This window comes from Petromyzon marinus, chromosome 38 (assembly GCF_048934315.1).
Source record: "Petromyzon marinus isolate PM22_M1 ecotype Great Lakes invasive population chromosome 38, UKy_Petmar_22M1.pri1.0, whole genome shotgun sequence".
Lineage (NCBI taxonomy): Eukaryota > Metazoa > Chordata > Hyperoartia > Petromyzontiformes > Petromyzontidae > Petromyzon > Petromyzon marinus.
In genome coordinates, this window is record NC_133704.1 from 5,359,323 (window position 1) to 5,385,219 (window position 25,897).

Consider the following 25,897-nt stretch of genomic DNA (forward strand, 5'->3'; position numbering starts at 1 on the left):
ATATCCAGGTTCGATTCCGGGCTCGCGGCCACCAACCAACACCGGTGACGTGTATCTGAATCGGTCCTGAGCCTCCCCTAGGGCTACTCAGCCTCAAATTAGTGCGGCGTGTTAAGGGGCCGTCCATAAACGACGTCTCGCACCTGGGGGGGGGGGGGGGGGGCGGGGGGGGTAAGACATTTGTGACGATGTGTGACGAGGGAGGAGGGTTTGAGAAATGTGACGTCACATCAAATGCGCAAATTTAAATGAATATAGAATTGTCAAAACAACACTTATTGTTATAACAACACTCCTACAACATCAGAGTGCAGCGCCACATTAAATACGCACGACAATGGCAATAGTTTAAAGCGATTTGAAGCATGTTTCATTTTCAAAATGGAAATATGGTTTTGGGGGGGGGGAGCAGAGCTTTGTGACGTCATATTTAGGGGGGTCTAAAATCATCCAAAATCAGGTGACGTCATTTATGGACGGCCCCTAAGGCTTCACGGGGGAACTTTATCTTTGTCTTGTGTCGATGTCGGGGGGTGGGTGGGGGTAGCCGGCTAGGGTAGTGGTTAGCGCGCCGCCGCTACGAACCCAACGCACCTGGGTTCGAATCCGCGCTCACGGCCACAGACACGGCCACAGACACGGCCACAGACACGGCCACAGACACGGCCACCGCCCTTGGTCGATCTGTTTGGCCGTGTCAGTGGGGCTACACGGGCGCGGTGGGTGCTCGAGAAGTCATGGGCTGATGTGGCGCAGAAGGGCGTCGAGCTCAGAGGAGAGATACCAGCGCGGTGTCCCAGATTCCCCTCTGTGGAGGAGGGTCGTGAAGGACGTCCCTGGGCATTTGTGGAGGCAGTCCACCCTTCGGCAGCGCTCACAACATCGAGCGGAGCGCCGGGGCGGATAAAGCGCAGCGAGTTGGCACGGTCGGGGGGAGCACGGGTGGCGCATCTGCCGGTCGTCTCAGCCGGTCGACCCACGGCACTCGGGGTCTTTCCCTGGACGAGCAGCGAGCCTTCCACACTTGACGCAACGGCCTCAAAGTGCACCTAGCCTGGCACCGCCTTTTGTTGGGGGGGGGGGTGGGGGGCGGGGGCTTTCCGAACCAACATCATGTAGCAGCATAATCAGCAGCATAATCATCATCATCATCATCAGCAGCAGCAGCAGCCTATGGTTGTGCATGGCGGTCGTCCAACTCAAGCCGCTATCCGGTGGCTCAGCGAGCCCCTTGATCTGCTCGTGAGCCCAAACGAGCAGCGGGCGTCTGGACGCGCGGTGAAACGAACCTGCGCGCGAACGCACGGACATCCCAGAAGGAATCAACCCGGGGCTGAACACCCCCTGCTTGGATTCTTGGGGTGTCCCCGCATCGCATCGCTGAGTTAACCTGCCCCCCCAACCCCCCCCCCCCCCACCAAGCTCCCGTCTACCCCCCCCCCTCCCCCACCTCATGTTTCGCGTAAATATTTGATGCGAGCGCACAGAGTGACACGGGGAATGCTGAAAGACACACAGCAAGCGTCGGTGTCGCCTCTTGCGTCTCTCGCTCGCTCGTAAATCTCTGCCGTCGTGGAGACTCACAGAGAGAGAGAGAGAGAGAACGCTGCGGATACACGCGAGGTTGATCACGGTACACCCGTGGTAGCGACCATGATAATGATACTTATTGTTTATACTTACAAGGAGCCTTTCACCATCATAGCCATCCCTCACTGCTCACCGAATATAAACATATGTGCATCTCACCCCCCTCCTCGCCTCCCCCCCCCTCCTCCCCCCCAGTAAGTTGACGAGTAATAGCCACTGTCACGCCGAGAAGTATACTGGATGCGGTGGGCCGGGTGGGGAGCGATGTCTCCAAGTCGCACGGTGTCTGTACGTGTAGAGGGGACGCGTAACGTGCAGGGTGCTTTAATGCTTCATTGTGTGTTTTGTCAGTGCGGACTATGAGCAGCGTATGGCGATACGGGGGGGGGGGGGGAGACGCTGGGGAGGAGACACGGGGTAGGGAGACACGGGGTAGGGAGACACGGGGCAGGGAGACACGGGGTAGGGAGACACGGGGACAGGGAGACACGGGGTAGGGAGACACGGGGTAGGGAGACACGGGGACAGGGAGACACGGGGTAGGGAGACACGGGGTAGGGAGACACGGGGACAGGGAGACACGGGGCAAGGAGACACGGGGCAAGGAGACACGGGGTAGGGAGACACGGGGTAGGGAGACACGGGGTAGGGAGACACTGGGCAGGGAGACACGGGGTAGGGAGACACGGGGCAAGGAGACACGGGGTAGGGAGACACGGGGTAGGGAGACACGGGGTAGGGAGACACGGGGTAGGGAGACACGGGGTAGGGAGACACGGGGTAGGGAGACACGGGGTAGGGAGACACGGGGTAGGGAGACACGGGGCAAGGAGACACGGGGTAGGGAGACACGGGGTAGGGAGACACGGGGTAGGGAGACACTGGGCAGGGAGACACGGGGTAGGGAGACACGGGGCAAGGAGACACGGGGTAGGGAGACACGGGGTAGGGAGACACGGGGTAGGGAGACACGGGGTAGGGAGACACGGCGAAGAGGCAAGGCGAGGGAGAGGTAAGAGAAACGGGGAGGAAACACGGGGGAGGAGACACGGGGGAGAGAGGCGCTGCGTTGAGATACGGGGAAGGAGACACGGGGAGGAGTTACGAGGAGGGAGACGCTGGGAGGGAGACACGGGGGAGGGAGATACGGGGGCCGGGGACACACGGTGGGGGGGGAGGAGACACGGCGTTGAGCACGAGGAGGAGACACGGGGAGGGAGAGGCGGGTAGGAGACACGGGGAGGGAGACAAAGGGAGGAGACACGGGGAGGGAGACACGGGGGAGGGAGACACCGCGGGGAGACGAGGAGGGAGATTGCGGGACGCCGTGTATCCCCGCCAGCATCATCCACCCGCTCATCGCGAGCCGCACGGCCGAGTCGCCCCGTCGTTCTCGCTGTCTCTCCCTTTCTCTCTCGCCTTCTGTGATTCCCTCCGCCTTTCCCTCTCCCCCCTCTCTCTCTCTCTGCGTGTGTCTCTCCCTATCTTTTGTCTGTTTCCACATTAGTACAATGGTCACGCGACTTTCTGCTGAACGTTTCTGTTACTTACAGTTTGTAATTGTGCGGTCCGCGGTCTATAAATAATATGCCGGGACTTTGAAACGTATATTCGCGTCGTATTTTCGATTTCTCATGTTACTGTGACCCAGCAGTTGTTTTTGCTGTTGTTGCCTCCGATTGTATTCGCTTCATTGACGCTGTACTTTATTGTATTTTGTAGTATGTTGTTGCAATGGAGACTCTATCCTGGTCTCTAGAGTTATCGGCCAGGTCAATGAAATCAGCTTGAAACTCAAAACTCGCTCACTCACCCACTCACTGACTTACCCACTGACTCACTCATTCACTCACCCATTCAGTCATTTACTCACCCACTAACTCACTCATTGACTCATCCGCTGACTCATTGACTCACCCACCCACTTACTCATTCACTCACTCGCTCAATAATGTAATCACCCACTCACTCATTGACTCACCCACTGACTCATTGACTCACCCATTCACCCACCCATGCGCTCATTCATTCACCCACTCACTCATTTACTCACCAACTCACTCACTCACTCACCCATGGAGTCACCCGCCCATTCACCCACCCATCTACTCATTCACTCACCCACTCACTCCTCCCTCGCTCCGTCTCCTCCATCTCCACCTCTCTCCATCTCCACCTCTCTCCAACGTTTCTCTCTCCCTCCCGTGATGTACATTTTGCGTTCTGGAGTTTTGCCTCGAAACCCGATCGACAGCGCGCGACCCCACGTGAGTGGCACAGCCGTGCGGGAGGGCAGCGTGGTTGGCATGGTTCCTGATGCAAGGAATGCCCCCCGCCCCCCCCCCCCCCCAGTCCCCCCACCCGTACACCCCCCCCCCCCAACTCCCCCAGCATCCAAGGTCACCCCCGCCTCTTTGTAGCCTGGCACCCGAGCCCCTGCGGCCTGTGCCCCCCCCCCCCCACCGTCATCCCCCTCATCCCATCAACCCCGCCCCTTGTGGACCCCCGTGGGCGCAGTTGCACCCTCGATAGCTACGCCACTCGGATCTGTGCAAACGTATGGACCCCTGTGAGTGTATGCCTCTGTGTGAGGCTATGGGTCTCTGTGTCAGTCTACGCATCTCTGTGTCAGTCTATGGGTCTCTGTGTCAGTCTACGCATCTCTGTGTCACTCTATGGGTTTCTGTGTGAGGCTATGGGTCTCTGTGTCAGTCTCTGGATGTCTGTGTCAGTCTATGGGTCTCTGTAAATGTCTACGGGTCTCTGTGTCACTCTATGGGTTTCTGTGTGAGGCTATGGGTCTCTGTGTCAGTCTCTGGATGTCTGTGTCAGTCTATGGGTCTCTGTAAATGTCTATGGGTCTCTGTGTCAGTCTACGCATCTCTGTGTCAGTCTATGGGTCTCTGTGTCAGTCTACGCATCTCTGTGTCAGTCTACGGGTCTCTGTGTCAGTCTACGCATCTGTGTCCCTCTGTGGGTTTCTGTGGGAGGCTATGGGTCTGTGTCAGTCCATGGGTCATCTGTGTTTGTCTATGGGTCTCTGTATCAGTCTGTGGATCTCTGTGCCAGTTCATGGGTTTCGTTGTTTCTCTCTAGAGCTCTGTGCCAGTCTACGGGTCTGTGTGATTGTCTATGGTTCTTTTGCGTGAATTCCGTGGGTCTCCGTGATGCAAGTGAGTGGCTCCAAATATTTGGCATGGATCCCTGATGTCATTAATTTAAACGGGTGCAGTCCCCTGTCCAATCCCTCCCTCCACATCCTCGCGTTGTAGCATGGCGCTCGTAGGTGGCGTGAATTTCCACCGCCTCGCGGTGTTCGCCTTCCTCTCTCCCCCTCTCTTTCTCTCTCTCTGCAGAGAGGGGCACGCGTTCCAATTCCACTCGCGCGCGCGAGAGAAGGAGAATGATACTCGGTGTCGAGGCGCTTCCGATTATGTGTTTGCGTTTCATCTCATTCCCATGTACACGCGCACGCGCATATATATAGTGCATAAAGATAAAGACAAAGATCGCCCGTATAGTCTTTGCATACTGTAGGGGCAAGTGCTGTTAGCGAGCACCTATAAAGGCCGGCACGGTACACGAGGGGGCCAGGTGGCCAGCACCACGCCGGACCGCCTTTGTCTCCCCAGTGGCGATGTTTACCACACCGCACCAGGTACCCATTTGAGGCTGAATCGACCTAGAGGAGGCCCAATACCGGTTCAGATAATCGTCACTGGTGTTGGCCGTGAGCGGGAATCGAACCGGATCGCCGGATTCACAGCGCAGCGTAGCGCTCACCGCTACACACACGAACACTCACTCAACTTACCCACACCCGCTCACCTATTTCCAATGACACAGATCCCCGTATGAATTTTCGCAGACCATTCGGGGGCAAGTGCTGATCGCGAGTACCGATGAAGGCCGGCACGGCACACGATGGGGTGGGTGGCCAGCACCGCACACACACACGCACACACACGCACGCACGCACGCACCCACGCACGTACGCACACATCCTTACGCGATCCCCGACCGGAGAAGCGTAGCCCGTTTCCCAGGAAACGTTCAATTAGCGGAGACTGCGTGCGTGCGGCGCTGCGAGTGTCAGGGCGATCGCGCGCGCGTGCGACATTGCGTGCGCGTGTGAGACTGTGCACACACGCGCACAGGCGCGCGATCGCTTGTGTGTGGGGGGGGGGGGGGGGTGGAGCGGTGGTGTAGCGGTTCATCGCTACGCCTCGCCACGGACCCGGCGACCCGAGTTCCATTGCCGCTCAACCGGCAACCAAAACCAGTGGCGAATTTATCTGAGCCGGTTCTGGGCCTCTCCTAGGTCGGCTCAGCCTCAGCGGAGTATTTGGTGCGGTGTGTTGACGCAGCGCAAGGGAGACGAAGGCGGCCGGGAGTCGCGCTGGCCACCCACCCCCTCGTGGTCGAGAGAGGCGGCAGCTGCTTGCGGAGGCCTGCATCCAGCTGTTGATTGGCTGATGATGGTGTGTTTGTGTTTGTTGTTTCAAGTTATTGATGAACGGATGTGACGATAAGTAAACGATACATTGTTTAATTGGTTAGCGTCGATATGACCATGCAATAAATTGATAAAATCATTCGAACATGTCAACATGATGGCCGATTACGATGATGGATGACAATGATGACGACAAAGAAGATGATGACGATGATGACGACAAAGAATATGATGACGATGATGAAGTTGCTGGCGATTATGAAGTTGATAGCGCTGATGACGACGACGACGACAAAGAAGATGATGACGATGATGAAGTTGATAGCGACGATGAAGTCGATAGCGATGTTGACGATGATGACGACGATCATAACGATGACGACAACAACGTTCTCCGCTGTGACGTGAACCGCCCGCGTCACGCCCACGTGCTTGCGCGAGACCGAATCGTGCGTAAACTGATTTGCAGTTTTTTTTTTTTAAAACTTCCTCTCGGCTTGTCGCTCAGAGCTTCCAAACGCGCGCGACTCAATAGCCCGTAATGAATTTGATTTGCAACGACGTTACAACTACGCAGTGTGTCGCGAGCATTGATCCCCCCGCGGGAGATAGCGAGACGTGGCGGGCATTGGCTTTTGGCTTTCTGGCACCAGAGACTGACCACCCCCAACAGAAACACACACACACACTATCCTCCACACCCCCTTACCCTCCGCTTCTCTCCTAACGCTCCTCAACTTACTGATATTCAGCGGAGGGAAATTGACATCGCACGCGTTTTTATTGAGTCGTTACGAGTAACGTAGGGGCCCCTGGTGTAAAAAAAAAAAATTCCTGGACTGGCTACGTCGCCCATTTCTCTCTCCCTCCCTCCCACCGCTGCCTGCCCCCCCCCCCACCCCACCCCTCCACACCCTGGGAAGTTTCGAGATCCACCTCTGCCCCCCCCCTTTCTGCTCAATAATTTAATGGGGGGCGAGGGGGGCTGTGGGAGTCGTGATGCCAAAAAGTGGCTTTGAATGGAGGCAGCCTCGGTGAATGGGGGGGGGGGGAGGGGGGGCGGGGGTGATTGATGATTGTATACAGACGTCGGGACTGCAACAATGTGTGTGTCTGTGTGTGTCTGTGTGTGTCTGTGTGTGTGTGTATGGGGAACGGTGGTGTAGCGGTTAGCGCGCTGCGCTACCAACCAGACAACCCGGGTTCGATCTGAACCGATCTTGGGCCTCCCCTAGGTCGGCTCAGCCTCAAACGAGCACCTGGTGCGGTGTGTAAACATCGTCACTGGGGAGACAAAGGCGACCGGGCGTGGTGTTGACCACCCAAGCCCCTCGTGTGTCGTGCCGGCCATCATAGGTGCTCGCTAACAGCACTTGCCCCAAAAAGTGTGTTGGGGCTATACGGGAGATCTTTGTCCGTGTGTGACGCTCACAGTCAACCTTTGCTTTCGGCCTGAAAAGGCTGTCAAGGAATGCTTTGTATTTATGTGTTTGATGTGTGTGTGTGTGACGGCGTGTGTGTTGTTGTGTGACGGCGCGTGTGTGTGTGTATGTGTGTCGACTAAAGACCGTCAATGCAGGGTGTGTAAACATCGGCATTGAGAAACAAAGACGGCCCCGCATCTGGTAGCACAAAGTACCTCGGCCCCCCCCCCGGCTAAACGGGGGATCTTTGTCTTTGTGTTGACGTCGGGGTGTTTGGTGGAGCGATAGTGTAGCGGTCAGCGCTGCACTGCGCTATGAACCCGGCCACCCCGGGTTCGATTCCTGCTCACGGCCAACGCCATTGACGATTAACTGAACCGGTCCTGGGCCTCCCCTAGGTCGACTCAGCCTCAAACGAGTACCTGGTGCGGTGTGTAAACATCGCCACTGGGGAGTGGCCGGGCGTGGTGTTGGCTCGCTAACAGCACTTGCTCCTACAGTCTGTTAAGGCTACACGGGGGATCTTTGTCTTCGTCATGTGGTGTTTGTTGTGCCGGCCTTCAGACGTGCTTCTCGCTCACAGCACCTGCCCCATCAGTTTATTAAGGCTACACGGGGGATCTTTGTCTTTGTCAGTGAGAGCTATTGCATAATGGTCGACAAGGAACACGCACTAACTCAAAACTCCCCCATATAGCCTCAACAGACTGTTGGGGACAAGTGCTGTTAGCGAGGAGCACCTGTGAAGGGCCGGCCCGGCACGGCACGCGGATAGGTGAGTGGCCACCACCACCACGCCCGGCCGCCTTTGTCTCCCCAGTGGCGATGTTTACACACCGCTCTAGGTACTATTTTGAGGCTGAGTCGACCTAGGGGAGGCCCAGAACCGGTTCAAATAATCGTCACTGGCGTTGGCCGGGAGCGGGAATCGAACTCCCTTCACCGGGTTCTGAGCGCAGCGCGCTAACCGCTACACTACCGCTCCCCACACACACGCGCTCACACACGCATAGACACACGCGCGCATCCACACGCACGCTCACACGCACGCGCACGCGCAGACACACACACACACACGCTCACACACACGCACACACATTTTCATAGCATAAAGCAGAGCACCCATTCATCCGCAATCCCAGGAGGTTCCCGTTCTCGCGTCATCTCGTGTGCCGGGATGAGGGATGGGGTCATAGTGAGGGCTATGTTTTTATTCGAAATATAATAACTCATATGGGGGATGGGGAGGGGGGGGGTGGGTCAGGTCAACAGATCAAACATGACAACCAATGAAAGAAACGTTGAACGGAATCAACTAAACTAAAACAACTTTTTTTTCATTTTCTTGTACCAGGCAGGGGACCGGTGAGCTATACAGCTCTTTATTTTTTTGTTTCTTTCTTTCGTAGAAGATATCCGGCGCTCACTAGCGACAGCTCAGCGAAGTGGTGCGTGATCACGTGAACATGCATAGCAGCCGAATGCTCCGAACGCGTTGCTGCTCAATCTGAACGTGGAGGGGAAACATCCGGAGGACCGGGAGAAAAAAAAAATCCGCGTGTGCACGGGAAAAGGACAACTCAAAAGATACATACAGGCCTCAGGGTCGGCAGTCGCATTCCGTGACCTCCCGCATACCAGGCGAGGTCGTTAACAACTGAAGGGGCTTGACAATGTTAGTCAACACAAGACTGGGTTTTTTTTTGTTGGGGGTGGGGGGGACATTTTATAGAAGCGAGAATGGGCGGCGAAAGGAACGAGGAGCGGTCGGGCGAGGGTTGATGAGGGTGGAGAGGAGTCGGAGGGAGGAAGGAAGAGGGCGGATGACGGTGAGAGAACTGAAGAGGACGGAGACGATCTGAGCCAAAGGACGCGTGGCCTGTTACACAGTGGAGTACGACGCCGGGGTCAGGAGTCAATGTCACGGGGTGAAGCAGATGGGGCATTAGTCCACTTGCTGTACAGCCTTCTCCTGGCAGAGCCGGGGGGGCACGGCTCCTCGTCGACGCCGCGGGCAAGAATGGAGTATCACAACACCTTTCTGCGTGTGATCCACCAACCCTAGCTGCTACCTCCACAGTGATGGGTTACGGGCAGTCACGTGCAGCAGCAGCAGCAGCGTACAGTGAGGGAAAACAAAGTATTTGATCCCCTGCTGATTTTGTACGTTTGCCCACCGACAAATAAATGAACAGTCTATAATTTTAATGGTAGGTTTATTTGAACAGTGAGAGATGGAATAACAACAAAAAAATCCAGAAAAACGCATGTCAAAAATGTTATAAATTGATTTGCATTTTAATGAGGGAAATAAGTATTTGACCCGCTCTCAATCAGAAAGATATCTGGCCCCCAGGTGTCTTTTATACAGGTAACGAGCTGAGATTAGGAGCACACTCTTAAAGGGAGTGATCCTAATCTCAGCTTGTTACCTGTATAAAAGACACCTGTCCACAGAAGCAATCAATCAGATTACAAACTCTCCACCATGGCCAAGACCAAAGAGCTCTCCAAGGATGTCAGGGACAAGATTGTAGACCTACACAAGGCTGGAATGGGCTACAAGACCATTGCCAAGCAGCTTGGTGAGAAGGTGACAACAGTTGGTGCGATTATTCGCAGATGGAAGAAACACAAAATAACTGTCAGTCTCCCTCGGCCTGGGGCTCCATGCAAGATATCACCTCGTGGAGTTGCAATGATCATGAGAACGGTGAGGAATCAGCCCAGAACTACACGGGAGGATCTGGTCAATGATCGCAAGGCAGCTGGGATCATAGTCACCAAGAAAACAATTGGTAACACTACGCTGTGAAGGACTGAAATCCTGCAGCGCCCGCAAGGTCCCCCTGCTCAAGAAAGCACATATACATGCCCGTCTGAAGTTTGCCAATTAACATCTGAATGATTCAGAAGACAACTGGGTGAAAGTGTTGTGGTCAGATGAGACCAAAATGGAGCTCTTTGGCATCAACTCAACTCGCCGTGTTTGGAGGAGGAGGAATGCTGCCTATGACACCAAGAACACCATCCCCACCGTCAAACATGGAGGTGGAACCATTATGCTTTGGGGGTGTTTTTCTGCTAAGGGGACAGGACAACTTCACCGCATCAAAGGGACGATGGACGGGGTCATGTACCATCACATCTTGGGCGAGAACCTCCTTCCCTCAGCCAGGGCATTGAAAATGGGTCGTGGATGGGTATTCCAGCATGACAATGACCCAAAACACACGGCCAAGGCAACAAAGGAGTGGCTCAAGAAGAAGCACATTAAGGTCCTGGAGTGGCCTAGCCATTCTCCAGACCTTATTCCCATAGAACATCTGTGGAGGGAGCTGAAGGTTCGAGTTGCCAAACGTCAGACTCGAAACTTTAATGACTTGGAGAAGATCTGCAAAGAGGAGTGGGACAAATTCCCTCCTGAGATGTGTGCAAACCTGGTGGCCAACTACAAGAAACGTCTGACCTCTGTGATTGCCAACAAGGGTTTTGCCACCCAGTACTAAGTCATGTTTTGCAGAGGGGTCAAATACTTATTTCCCTTATTAAAATGCAAATCAATTCATTACATTTTTGACATGCGTTTTTCTGGATTTTGTTTGTTGTTATTCTGTCTCTCACTGTTCAAATAAACCTACTATTAAAATCATAGACGGATCATTTCTTTGTCAGTGGGCAAGCGTACAAAATCAGCAGGGGATCAAATACTTATTTCCCTCACTGTAGCTGCCACCACCGCTCGGCTAAGGGGTCGTCCATAAATGACGTCACGCACCTGGGGGGGGGGAGGGGTCAGACATTTGTGACGATGTGTGACGAGGGGGGGGGGGGTTAGAAATGTGACGTCACGTAAAAATGCGCAACTTTAAATAAATATAGACAACACGTTCTACTTAATTAAATAGACTTTTTAATAAATGTTTTCTCCTACAACATCAGAGTGCAGCGTGACATTAAATACGCACTACAATGACAATAGTTTAAAGCGATTTGAAGCATGTTTCATATTTTGGGGGGGGGGGGGGGGGCAGAGCTTTGTGACGTCATATTTGAGGGAGGGGTCTGACTTTTTGTGACGCTGTGTGACGAGGGGGGGGGGTAAAAAATCTTCCAAAATCGCGTGACGTCATTTATGGACGGCCCCTAATATTAACGAACTAAACATTGTTTTACTTTTTTTATCAGGTAAGTCTCACTGAGCTATACAGTTCTTTTTCAGAGGCGACCAAATGAAAGCACAACGAATTGGCTTATCACGTGGACATTGATAGCAACCAAATACTGTGCAGACGGAACAGATGTAACCTGCTGCTGACGATGATGATGATGATGAAAATGCAAACAATACGGTGCCAAAACGAGAGCAAAATAATAATCGATTATTGAGTCGAATGGCCGCGATCAATCGCGACGATTAATCGAATCACACAGGGAGGGGGTGGGTTGGAGTAAACCCTCACCTAGCCTGGCACAAGCAACAGCAGTGCACAAGACGCAGAAGCCCTTCAGAACATTCGCCAATTACAACACTGTGAGCTTTAGAGGAATCAAATATATATAATAGGTGACGTTTCGGACAACGGGCCCTGCACCACAGCTCCCTTCTTTCCCATGACGTCCCCCTCCACCACCTCTGCCGCTCCTCCCATCCCTCCCCTCCACCTCCCCCCCCCCCGTGCCGCCCAATGTGAGAATACAGATACCAAGTCAGCACTCAATGAAAAGATCGAGTGGTCGGTGCTGCAGTGAAGGCCGTGGAGAGGGAGGAGGGGGAGCAAGGGGGTTGGGGGGGGGGAGGTCCGGTGGAAAGGTCACGTGTACGATGGGAGTCGAGGTGGACAGAGAGGGGAGACGTGGGTGAGTGGACGATTGAGTGAGTGGGTGAGTGGGCGAGTGGGCGAGTGGGTGAGTGGGTGGGTGAGTGGGTGGGCGAGTGGGTGAGTGGGCGAGTGGGCGAGTGGTCGAGTGGGTGAGTGAGTGGGTGGATGAGTGAGTGGGTGAGTGAGTGGGTGGGTGGGTGAGTGGGTGAGTGGGTGGGTGAGTGGGCGAGTGGGTGAGTGAGTGAGTGGGCGAGTGGGTGAGTGAGTGGGTGAGTGGGTGAGTGGGCGAGTGGGTGAGTGGACGATTGAGTGAGTGGGTGAGTGGGCGAGTGGGTGGGTGGGTGAGTGAGCGAGTGGGTGAGTGGGTTAGTGGGTGGGTGAGTGGGTGGGTGAGTGGGTGAGTGGGCGAGTGGGTGAGTGGACGATTGAGTGAGTGGGTGAGTGGGCGAGTGGGCGAGTGGGTGGGTGGGTGGGTGAGTGAGCGAGTGGGTAAGTGGGTTAGTAGGTGGGTGAGTGGGTGAGTGGGTGAGTGGGCGAGTGGGTGAGTGGGTGGGTGAGTGGGTGAATGCGTGAGTGGGTGAGTGGACTATTGAGTGAGTGGGTGAGTGGACGATTGACTGAGTGGGTGAGTGGGTGAGTGGGTGGGTGAGTGGTTGAGTGGGTGAGTGGACGAGTGAGTTGGTGCGTGCATTCAGAAGTGAGTGGGAGTGGAGGAATACGTTGGGTGGGTGGAAAGAGGGATGGGAGGGTGTAGGGTGTGTGGGTGGACGAGTAGATGAGCTAGTGGGTGGCTGGTGGGTGAGTGAGTTGGTAGAAGGAGGGGGATGAGTAGAAGCGTGTGGATGAAGGCAGAGGGATGGGTGAGGTGAGGAGTCAACGGTTGAGTGTGGGAGCGGATTGGGTTTAAGGACGGGTGAGTTGGTGGGTGAGAGAGTGGGTGGTTGGGTGAGTGTATGGGTTGTTGGGTGGGTGGCTGTAAGAGCGAGTGGGTAGGTGGCTAGTTGTGTGGGTGGGCGTTGGAGCGAGAGGGGTGGCTGGGTGAGTGGTTGGTTGGGTGAGTGGTTGGATGTAGAGGCGAGTTGGTGGGTCGAGGAATTGTGGGGGGTGGGGGGGGGGTCGAGGAGTGAGAGGCCGGGCCGCTGGGAGCCGGGCGAGAGGCGCGGTGTGACAGGAGGAGTTGACACACGACCTGAATGCTGATGCGAGCTGCGCGGTTTAATGAGACTCTCCTTATCGGAAGCACCCCCTCATCCTCTCCCCTTCCCTCGCCCCCCTCACCCGTTCACCTACACCACCCCTCCCCTCGCCACCCCCTCCCCCCACACCCTTCGCCCCCCCCACCACCACCATTAGCAACGCCCACTCCGTCCAAATCCCAAATCCGCTTCTTCCTCCAACCACAACCCCGCCCTCTCTCTCTGCCTCACCCTCCCAGCACCCCCTCCCCCCCCACCGCTGTCTCCCACCTTCATCATTTAATGATGTTTGAACTTTGAAGAGCCAGAGGGATGTGTTTTATGTACAGGATTACATATTGCAGGTTGATAAAAATTAAATGCTGTGCATGGCCATTGGATGATGTGTGTGAGTGGGCGAGTGTGTGTGTCGCCTCTGCCGTATACGAGTACCTGGTGTGATTTTTAAATATTGACACCAGGGAGACGAAGGCGGCCGGGCGTGGTTTTGGCCACCCACCCCCTCGTGTACCGTCCCGGCCTTCATAGGCGCTCGCTAACAGCACTTGCCCCGACAGTCTGTTACAGGCTACACGGGGGATCTTTGTCTTGTGTGTGTGTGAAATTGCTGGCGAGTGATGGCGCATTAGTTAGCGCGTCTCGCTACGAACCCGGCGACGCGAGGTTCGATTCCCGCTCACGCCCACCAACACCAGTGACGATTATTTGAATAGGTCCTGGGCCTCTCCTAGGTCGGCTCAACCTCAAATCAGTAACTGGTGCGATATATGTAAACATCGCTACGAGGGAGACAAAGGTGGCCAGGCTTGGTGCTGGCTACCACCCTCTCGTGTGCCGAGGAGGCCTTCAAGGGTGCTCGCTAAAAGCACTTGTCACAACGGTGTGCCGAGGCTATACGGGGGACCTTTGTCTGTGTAACGATATTTGGTTTCGAGAGTGGAGCTCGCCACGCCACCGCTTCGCTAGCACAGCACTCGCCCCGACAGCTTGTGAAAGGCTATACGGGTGATCTTTCTAATTTTGACGTATTTTAAAATCCAAGCCAAATTCTTTATCCTCGCTTTAAACTCGCCGATAAAATAGTGGCAATTAACAAGACAATAGTAGCCAAGCGTATTAAAAAAATATATATAACAATTTCAGTGTTCTGTAAAAGAAAGATTACTCTCTTCTGCATTAAATAGCTCCGATTCATCGCGAACTGCACGACGTGCACTAGATAATGATTCAAACACATATTTAAGAAAATACATTTATTCTTCACGCAAAAATGGCACACACACACATGAAACAACTTAAAAGATAAAACAAAATAATCTTTAGAAATACGTTACTTTGTTGTGCCGTGTCGCTGATGCGATGTGTTAAAAAAAACTTTATATTTTTGTACGTGGAGAGATAAATACGTAAAAAATAGGCGAACGGTCTGCTTATTTATTTTGCCAAAGATTAACGAAGTGTTTATACAGTATATCCACACAAATACAAAAAAATGCACCGGCATAGACTTAACAGATAATTGGGGCAAGTGCTGTTAGCGAGCACCTATTAAGGCCGGAACGGTACACATGGGGGTGGCCAGCACCACGCCCGGCCGCCTTTGTATCCCCAGTGGCGATGTTTACACACCGCACCAGGTACTTATTTGAGGCTGAGTCGACCTAGGGGAGGCTCATGACAGATTCAGATAGTCACGACTGTTCGTAGTGCAGCGCGCTTACCGCTGCACGACCGGTCCCCTTTTTGGGGAGGCAAACAGACACAGACAAATATCCCCCAGGTAATCCACACAGACTGTTGGGGCAAGTGCTGTTAGCGAGCAGCGCCTATGAAGGCCGGAACTGCACACGAGGGGGTGGGTGGCCGGGCACCACGTCCGGCCGCCTTTGCCTTTCTAGTGGTGACGTTTACACACCACACCAGGAACTCATTTGAGGCTGAGTCGACCTAGGGGAGGCCCACAAGCGGTTCAGATAGTCGTCACTGGTCTTGACCGTGAGTGGGAATCGAACTTCGGTCACCTTGGAATCGTAGAGCAGTGCGCAAACCGCTAAACTACCGCACAATAAAATTAAGACAAATATACCCCGTATAGCCTCAACCGACTGTAGGGGCAAGTGCTGTTAGCAAGCCGCTATGAAGGTCGCCACGGTACACGAAGGGGTGGGTAGCCAACACCCCACTGCGGCCGCCTTTGTCTCCCTTGTGGCGTTGTATACACATCGCACCAGGTACTCATTTGAGGCTGAGTCGACCTAGACGAGGCCCAGGACCGGTTGACATAATCGTCACCGTGGTGTTGGCCGTGAGCGGGAATCGAACCTGGGTCGCCAGGTTCGTAGCGCAGTGCGCTAACCGCTACACGACCGCTCCCCACACATAAACACACACACTAACACACAAACACACACTAAAACACACTAACACACACCAACACGCACACACAAACACACACACACAAATACACACACCAACACACGTTCTCGGACGCGCACGCGCTCGCATTTAATTCCGAGCAGCAATGAGAGCGACGACTAAGAGCCGGGGGGATGAAGAGAGGGTTCGTGTGCGCCGTCACCCCCGCGTGCTTACACGACCCAGGGCGGACCTCACTTTAGCCGACATCGATTACGCCTGCGATGTACAGAGCACACACGAGCACACGCACACCCCTCCTCCGAACGCACGTGTGTCTGCGGGCTTAGCGCGCCGCGCTGCGACAGGCGGCGAGCCGAGTTCGATTTGCCGCTCTCGTTCACCGATTTACCGAACCCGTTCCTGGGCCTCCCCTAGGTCGACTCAGTCTAAAAAAAAAAATTTGCGCTGTGTGTAAACGTCAGCATTTGGAGAGAGACAAAAGCGGCCGGGCGTCGTGCCGGCCAACCACCACACACACCCGCCCGGTCGCGTGCCCGTGCCTGCCTTCATCGATGCTCGCGAACAGCAACTTGGCCCAACAGTTGTTAAAGGCTCCACGGGGGAGCTCTGTCTTTGTGGCGGGGAGGAGGAGGAGGTTCACGTCTCCCTTGGCTCCTGTTCCAGCTAAAGCCCAGCTGATCCATCACGTCGGGCTTTTATTGTCTTCGATATTTCCCCGGCGCGCCGGGCAGAGATAATTACGTTCTCTGCGACCAACCCATCACCACCACCACCTCCTCCTCTTCCTCCTCCTCCTCTTCCTCCTCCTCCTCGGCATCGCCAGCCTGGAGGCTTCCCTCCCCGGAGTCTCTCATCCTCGGTGCGCCTCTCCCCCACCCCTCCACCCCACCCAAAAGAAGAAGAAGAAGACACAAATTGGCACCCTAATTCAAACGGAGCGAGCAGGAATACAAGAATAAATAACACGAGGCTTAATTGGGGTGGCAGTGCCCGCGGGACGCGGTGAATCAGATTTCATTTTCCGCCCCATACAACAACAACACCACCACCACCAACAACAACAACAAAAGTGTTTAGTTGGCTTAATTTTTTTTCCTTCTGAGCAAAATACGCAACAACAACAACAACAAAAAGCGCTGCGTGAGCTTCTCGATTCCGCTCTCTATTCGAATTCTCTATTCCTCGCGAAGCGCTCTCCGGCCGATGGTGGCAAGAGATCGCGCGTTATAGCTCCGTCTGTCCGTTCGTTTATAACGCGGATTTCTGGTGCGTGGGGAGAGAGAGAGAGAGCACGATATGTTATATCTTAGAGCGATTTATGTTATTGTCACTTATATCGCCTTATTCCAAAACGCTTCATTGCATCGACGATACGCTCGTACACGGGATGATAGTGGTGGGGATGATGGCGAGTAGTTGTTTGCTCTGGTTAATGCTTTTGTTGTTGTTGTTAAAAGTGGTAGTGTAGTTGCGGGGACAATTAGGAGAGCAGGTGGGAGACGTGAATGAGGGGTTGGGGTAGGGATAGTGATCGACATTGAAAACGAATTTCTTAAGAACTGCTGTTTGTGTCTAGTTTGTTGTGATCGGGGTTGGGGTAGTGACGGTGATTGGGCTAATGATAGGGGTTGGGGTTGAGAGTAGCAGCAGTAGGTACACTCACATACACTGACACACTCACTCAAAAAAGACAAAGATCCCCCGTATAGCCTTAAACAGGCTATTGGGGCAAGTGCTGCTAGCGAGCACCTATGAAGGCCGGCACGGCACGCAAGAGGGTTCGTGGCCAACAACCACGCCCGGCCGCCTTTGTCTCCCCAGTGGCGATGTTTACACATCGCACCAGGTACTTATTTGAGGCTGAGTCGACATATATCTGAACTGGTCCATGACCGGTTCAGATATTCGTCACTGGTGTTGGCCGTGAGCGGGAATCAAACCCGGTTCGCCAGGTTCGTAGCACAGCACGCTAACCGCTACACTACCGCTCCCCACTCACACACTCACACATACTCAAACATACACACAACAACCGCCATTCGCCACTAAGTGGCGGTGATGTCACCACGACGCTTGTGCCTGGCTAGATGCACGTTGAGGCCACGTGAAGTGTCGAACGCCCGCTGGCAGGAGGTCACGGGGCAGACCCAGGTGCCACGGGTCGACTGATTGAGATGATTGACTGATGCACCACCTGTGCCCCCTACTGTGACAACTTGCTGTGCTTTAGCCACCCGGCGCTCTGCTCGTTGTTGTGAGCGTCGCTCCTCCGCCCTCTGTTGTTTTTGGAGGGCGACTGCCTCCAACTGCCCAGTAGCGTCCTTCACGAGCCTCCTCCATAGAGGCCGATTTTGACACCGCTGGTACCAGTCATCGGCACGTCCGTGCCGCACCCGTTTAGCCCTCTCGATCCGGCCGAACAAAAGCTCTTTAGGCATGCAGTGGCTGGGCATGCGGGCTACATGACCCAGCCAACGCAGCCTTGCCTGCCGGAGGAGCTCACCGATGGGACTTTGTCCAGATCTTTCACGGATTTGTGAGCTCCTCGCACAATCCAGCCTGGTTAAAACCAGGATCGATCGTAGGCAGGCCAGCCTAAATGTTTCTAACCGGCGAAGATGTTCTATTAGTGGGATCCACGTTTCGCAAGCGTAAAGAAGGGAGGGAATGACGGTGACTGAGAAGACCTGAAGCTTTATGCGGAGTGACAGATCAGATAGCTTCCACACAGCGTTACACAACCGACGAAAAGATAATGCCGCTCGACTGATTCGGAGTGAGACATCTGCTGTCCAACTGGAGCCGGTCATGAGCACACTGCCCAGGTATGGGAAACTCTCCACTCTCTCTACAACTGCCCTATCACCAATTGGGAGTTGTGGGGGTGGAGTGTCCGATGGTACAAAATACCCAGGCAGATGCTTAGTTTTGGTGGGGCTGATGGTAAGGCCTCACCTCTTAGTGGCAAGCTCCATGTTCAGCAGCAGCGCCTGCAACTCCTTCTCTGTGTAAGCAGAAATTACCAGATCATCGGCATACATAACGTGGTTGAGCAATAGAGAGCCATCCCTTGACCGCTCCTGGGCATCGATCAGCCTCCTATTGTATCTGTACCAGATGGAAATTCCTCCGGTACAGCTATTGAAGGCTTCACGAACTACGTGGTCGAAATATATGTTTAATAATGTGAGAGTCAGAGGACATCCCTGTCGCACCCCAAGATGTACAGGGAATGGCTCCGACACCCTGCCACGTAGTTTTACCCGAGCCTGCTGATCATCATGAATGTCCTTAATGATTGTGAGCAGCGGGTCAGGGACTCAAAAAGCACGAAGAACAACCCATTTCCCAGGCCTACTGATGGTATCTTAGGCCTTGGCCAGGTGAATAAAGCAGAGATATAGGTCTTTTTGGAGTTCCCTACACTTCTGCTGTAGCAGACGGACAGAAAACATGGCATCTGTGCAGGACCGCCCTTTCCTCAAACCGCATTGGGGCTCCGCAAGCCCCTCCTCAGCGTGCCTGGCAAGACGATGTTGAATAATCTTTGCCAGGACTTTTCCCGGCACACTGAGGAGTGAGATGCCGCTGTAGTTGTAACAGTCTGTGCGATCCCCTTTCTTAAAGAGGTGGATCACAAAGGCATCCTTTCAATCCTGCAGAACCCGTCCAGTGGTCCAGACTGTTGTTATTACGTCATGTAGGGCAGTCTGTGCACAAACGCCACCCTTCCTCAGCATTTCGCTTGGGAGATCATCTCTGCCCGGTGCCTTTCCTGGTCTCAGGCTCTGGATCGCCTTCAGTACTTCCTCAACAGATGGCACTTCAGCCAGCCACTCATAGGGGGTGACTTCTTCTTCCAATATTTGAGGCATCGCAGCCTCAGCAGGGTCATCCCCACTTTGTCCCACGATGTTTTCCAGGCTGAGGGATTTCCCCTCTCCCAGGACCTCAAGGAAATGCTCAGAAAATCTGCAAAGCTGTTCCTGGGAATTGGAGATTTGATCACTGTTATTTCCCCTAATGATGGTAATAGGTGTGGCGCTGCAGGTTCATTTTTTGATGGAATTAAAGAGCGATTTGTGATCGCGGGCCGTTGAGGCAGACTCCATCTCCTCAGCAACCCGCGACCACGAAAAATCCTTACAGTGCCTCACGGTTATCCGAACCTCCGAGCGAAGGCTGCGGTAATCCTCCTCATTCTCTGACGTGGAATGCTGTAGAAAATGAGAGTGGGCCTTTCGCTTTTTCTCAGCCAGCCTGCACACCTCCTCTGTCAGCCAAGGTCTCTACGGAGGTCTGGACGGTGTACCCAAAGCAGCCATTGCAGCTGCATGAGCCCCAGTCCTAAACCTCGCCCATTTCCCCTCGACATCAGGAGGAGTGGGGGACGATCCCAACCCCAGCCGCAAGCGATGATGAAATTCTCGTTTGCAACTTTCATCAGCTAGCTGAGACCATGCCACTATGGGTTTTAATGGGGTCTTGGGTGGCAGCCGCATCTTACAGATGACTAGTCGATGGTCAGAGGACAGATCAGCTCCACGGTAGGTCCTGGTGTCAAGGACATGGGCTCGCATCCGCTGGTCCGTCACTATGTAGTCCAGCAGATGTTCTTGCTTGGACCAGGCATGCATCCATGATGTTGTGTGGATGCGCCGATGTTGGAACAGCCCATGCGCTGCACAAAAATCTTGCAGTCTCTTATGGTTATTATTGAGCTGATCTGGCCCATGTCCTCCAATCACTCCAGACCAGGTGCCAGTATCATGACCAACTCGGGCATTGAAGTCATCCAACAAAATGACTCTATCCCGAGGGGCCTCTTTAGTCAGCACCTGTGACAGGAGGTAATATAAGGCATCTGACTTATCGGCCTTGCCTGCATCCCTCCACGGATGTTCGTCTTCGGTGTGGGCATAAGTAACCACGACCACCACTCCTCGCCTCTGGTTGATGGGAAGGCGAGCCCAAAGTAGCCTGGGGCTTACAGCTTCCCACACCTCACCGCCACGCTCCCACGCCCCCTTCATTCGTTTGTTCAGAAGAAGAGCCATTCCCTGTTGTATGGCAGTCTCCTGCCCTGAGTAGAGGACCGTCCATCCCTCATGGTGGCAGGAGCCAGAGCCGGTCCACCGGACCTTCTGAATGCCACAGAGATCCAGGCGGCACCAGTCCAGCTCCCGACAGAGGAGTGGCAGCCATTCCTCTGCAGTGAGCGTTTGAACATTCCACGTGGCTATCCGTAGTGGCTTTTTGTTGTTTCTGGAGGATCCCCGAGGGTAAGGATTCAGTCTGCTGGCTCCCGGGGCCTCCGGTACAATCTTAATAAAAATTTTAACTCGTAGTTTAGTGGTGGTTAATTGAAGGTGGAGGAGTTACCAGCCCCTCGCACCCGTCCAGAGCCCCCATTTGGCCGCTGTGGTGGCTACAAACGCCATGAAGGGAAAGGTCAATCTAAATTGGCCCTCCCCCCACGGCACTGCCCACCACAGCGTTGCCGTCCGGCACCACACACACTCACACACACCCACACACTCACTCACACACCCACACACCCTCACACACACATACACATACACACTCATACACAAAAAACAAAGATCCCCCATATAGCCTTAACAGACTGTAGAGGCAAGTGCTGTTAGCGACTACCTATGAAGGCCGGAACGGTACACGAGGGGGTGGGTGGCCAGCACCACGCCCGACCGCCTTTGTCTCCTCAGTGGCAATGTTTTTATCCACCGCACCAGGTACTCATTTGCGGCTGAGTCGACCTAGGGGAGGCCCGGGACCGGTTCAGATAATCGTCACTGGTGTTGGCCGTCAGCTGGAATCGAACCCGGGTCGCCAAGTTCATAGCGCAGCGCGCTAACCGCTACACTGCCGCTCCCCACACACTCATACACACACACACTCACACACACTTACACACCCACACACACTCACACACCCTCACACACTCTCACACACTCTCACACACACTCACACACCCACACACTCACACACACACTCACACACACTCACAGTCCCTTACACACCCCCACACACTCACTCACACACCCTCACACACACTCACAGACCCTCACACACCCTCACACACACACACCCACACACTCACGCACCCACACATTCTCACAGACACCCACACACCCTCACACACACTCACACACACCCACACACTCGCACACGCGCGCCTCAATGAGTGACAGATGCTCTTGGCTCCTAATGTTCACCTCGGGACGCGCATTCTCAACGATTCCATCCGCGGACCGCTCGCGTGTGAACACACACCGTTATTTATTTATTCATTTACAAAAATAAATAAAGCCTCCTTCCCCTCATTTGCCTCTCCGCGTGGGCAAAACTAAAGGTGTTGTTGCTGAAAGAGACACAAAGCGATAGAGAGAGGAAGGGGAGATGGAGGGAGAGGGATTGAGAGGGACACGGAGACAGTGAGACAGAGAAACTCGGAGAGAAATGACGACACGGAAGAGATTCGAGAAGACAGCGACTTGCGAGCCCGAGACAGGCAGATACATAAATTGAGGTGTAAGAGACGCATGGAGAGAGACGCCGATAGAGAGAAACGGAGGGAACACGGCGGAATTTTTTTTGTTTGCTACGAAACGCATCGACTGCACGGTTCTTCTGGATGTTGCGCCTTCTCATCATCAGGAATGGTTCAATACAAATGCATGCTGGTGAACTGCCAAATGTTTATGGGCAGGGCACCCGCTCTTGTGGGATAACGAGGGCTTCCAATTCACCCAGACACATACACACCGCGCGCTTGGCTACAGGGTATGACGGTCAACGCGTTGGACCTGCCATCCGGAGGCCGTCGGTTCAACGCGATCTCACGGCGCGGTGGTTTAAACTGTGTGTGTAGGGTTGAACTTCTTTGGCACCGTGCGTAGCCAACCGCGCTAAACGGCGTTGCGCGGGAAGGACAACACAATAAACGCGAAAAGCAGCTTCCATCTCGGTTGAAATCCTCCCCCTCCCCCACCTCCCCGACCCCCACGTCCCAGGCCTCTGTTAACCGAGCAGTAGAAGTGGTTAAGCCACGATTGCTCGTCGATCATCAGGCCGCGTGTGGTGGCGTAAAGCGTGGGAAGTCCTCCCACCTATCCACCCCTCCCCGTCGTGTGATCAGCGTGGAGTAGAAATCAGCGGCGTCGTGAGCAAGCAAACGCAGGGCTGCACTTCCACCAAATCTCATGGCCATCATCCCTTCGGGGTCGCGTAAAATAAGTTGCACTTTGCGGACAAATTAACGGTGATTGTTCCGTGGGTCCGTGAGTCCAGTACTCGGACCCCCGCCATAGGAATGTGGAATTTCCACCCACCGACTCAGGGCTGTAAAGAGGAGGTGAGCACAAATGCATACATGCTCATTTGAGCAGCAGTGAATGACGTTTATTTTAAAAAATATATATATATTAATGTACTTTGACCTTTACCCTACAAAAATAAGCAAACACAAAGACGGTGCTGTGCAGAGAGATAACAGCATCAGCAGCATCAGCAGCAGAAGAAGTAGCAAATCACACCCCAGTACGGTGAGCTCCAAGGCCTTGGCCGTTATCGGGAATTCACCAAGGAGGGCCCTAATCCCGACTTATCCAGGGGATTAAATAAACCCCGGCGAGAGGGGGGCCCGGGGTGTTGGCTCCGGAGGGAGCAGAGCGATGAGAGGCAATGAAGAGGGACAGGAGAGGGAGGGGGTCGTCTCAGAAACAACGGCCATGGTGGCCGCTATGTTCAGGAATTATGGACGCTAAGTTTCGAAATTTTGTCCGATAAGTTCAGAAATTTTGGCCGTTAAATTCTGTAATTTTGGCCAATAACTTCAGGAATTTTGGCAGCTAAATTAATTAATTTTGGCTAATAAGTTAATCCATTTTGGCCACTAAGTTCAGGAATATTGGCCGCCAAATTCATGAATTTTGGCTGCTAAGTTCAGGAATTTTGGTCGATAACTTCTGGAATTTTGACCAATGAGTTCAATAATTTTGGCCGCTAAATTCCGGGATGTTGGCCAATAAGGTCCGAATTTTTTAGCCGCGAAGTTCAGTAGTTTTGGCCGATAAGTTCACAAATTTTGGAGGTTAAATTTAGAACATTTGGCCGCTAAGTGGAATTCTAATAGAGGGGTTCGAGGGGCTGAGTTGGGGCAGTGTGGGTGATCTTCAGTGGGGTGAGTGGTGGAGGTAGGAGGAAGAGGGGTGTGGTCGTAATAGGCTCCAAAAGAGAGAGAGACAGGGAGAGTACGATCAGAGCGAGAGACGGTGAGGGACACAGAGAGAAAGAAAGACAGCGAGAAGACACGGTTTGAAATGTAAAGGGACGAGTATAGAGTACAGGAGACAGAGATAAAGAGAGAGACAGACAGAGAAATGGATAGAGGCTCGGAGATGAACATATCGAGAAACAGAGAGAGATACGGAGAGATATACGGAGAGAGAAATACTTATAGATCAAAAGTAACCACCGCGGTATGTAGGGAGGTACACGACGTGATAGACACAAAGAATGAGAGAGAGACACGGATAGAAATAGAAATGGAGAGAGGGGACACATAGACACAGGGAGCCACGGAGAGAGACAGAGACACAAACATAGACTTGAAGAGAGAAAACAGAGACGGACTATGTTTTATTTTACCAGGTAAGGCCTACTGAGCAATACCACAGAAGCGACCTGGCTATCACAAATGATAGCTCAACGAAGCGGCTTATCACGTGGAAATGTACAGCAGCCAAATATTCGAAACGAATATTGATTGTAAATGTGGAGGAAAAAACCGGAGGACCCGGAGAAAAATCCAAGCGACCAAGTGGACACGCAAACTTCAAATATACAGGCGTCAGGGTCGGGATCGAACTCATGACCTCCTGCATACCAGGCGAGTTAGTGCTGCATAGAGATACAACAAATGCAGGCGGAGGGATCTCTAGTCCTGCCGACCTCTTGACCCGAATATTGTCCTGCATAGACGATTGGCGATCGCAAATCAAGGTGTTAAATCTTACATCGGAGAGCCAATCTTAAAGGTTAATCGGGAGCAGATGGATTGATTGATGTACGATTCGAGTGAGGAATGAATTTAAACCGGACAGGTAGCTCAGCGAGAGGGAGGGGGAGGGGACTGGGGGCACTAGAGGGGTGGGGGGGGGAATGGTTGACTCAGCCAATCATACCTCCGAGGTCGACAAATGATTACCACTTTATCGGAATGCCAACATTTCTTGTCCTATGGATAACCTCGCCCCCGGCAGAGCGATGTGGTTTATGTACCGCGAGCTCGGCAAGACTGTAGTCAGGAAAAGTGGCCGTCATCAAAAGACTAAGATCCCCCCGTATAGGCTAAACAGACTGTTGGGGCAAGGGCTGTTCGCGCGCACCTATGAAGGCCGGCACGGTACACAGGGGGGTGGGTGGCCAGTACCACGCCCGACCGCCTTTGTCTCCCCAGTGGCGATGTTTATACACACCGCATCAGGTAACTCATTTGGGGCTGAGTCGACCTAGGGGAGGCCCACGACCGGTTCAGATAATCGCCACTGGTGTTGGCCGTGAGCGGGAATCGAACTCGGGTCACCACGACCATCACCACTACCATCACCACCATCACCACCACCATCACCACAGACAAAGAAAAAGGTCCCCGTATTGCCTTAACGGACTCGTGGGGCAAGTGCAGTTAGCGAGCACCGTCACCACCACCACCGTCACCACCACCACCGTCACCACCGTCACCACCGTCACCAACACCACCATCGTCACCACCACCATCCCCCCCCTTTTTATGAACCCCGCCCCCTCTTGCGCTGCCCGCGCCGGACCCAGAGAGATTTACGCCACTAACTAGCGGCCGTACGCCGCGAGGCCGCTCTGCATTTAGCAATGAAAATGACGAATGCCCCGGGGCAAATCGAGAATGAATCACGGAAAATAAAAACGCCGCCGATCGCCGAACGCGGCCCCGACTCCACGCAATGGGGGCCGTAACGTGGCGGAGAG

General features: G+C 53.9%; 1 protein-coding gene and 1 long non-coding RNA gene across 3 annotated transcripts in view; one reads left to right on the forward strand and one right to left on the reverse strand.

Annotated features, from left to right (window-relative positions):
- Nucleotides 1-25,897, reverse strand: part of LOC116950053 (sialate:O-sulfotransferase 2) — a 232,344-nt gene that overhangs the window by 197,881 nt on the left and 8,566 nt on the right. The window lies entirely within an intron of this gene.
- On the forward strand, nucleotides 4,086-6,185 carry LOC142930371 (uncharacterized). 2 transcript variants are annotated; one of them, XR_012946335.1, is made up of 2 exons: nucleotides 4,086-4,159; nucleotides 5,459-6,185. It is a non-coding gene; the product is annotated as an uncharacterized LOC142930371 (long non-coding RNA). The 2 variants fall into 2 exon arrangements; XR_012946334.1 differs by lacking the exon at nucleotides 4,086-4,159 and adding an exon at nucleotides 5,146-5,248.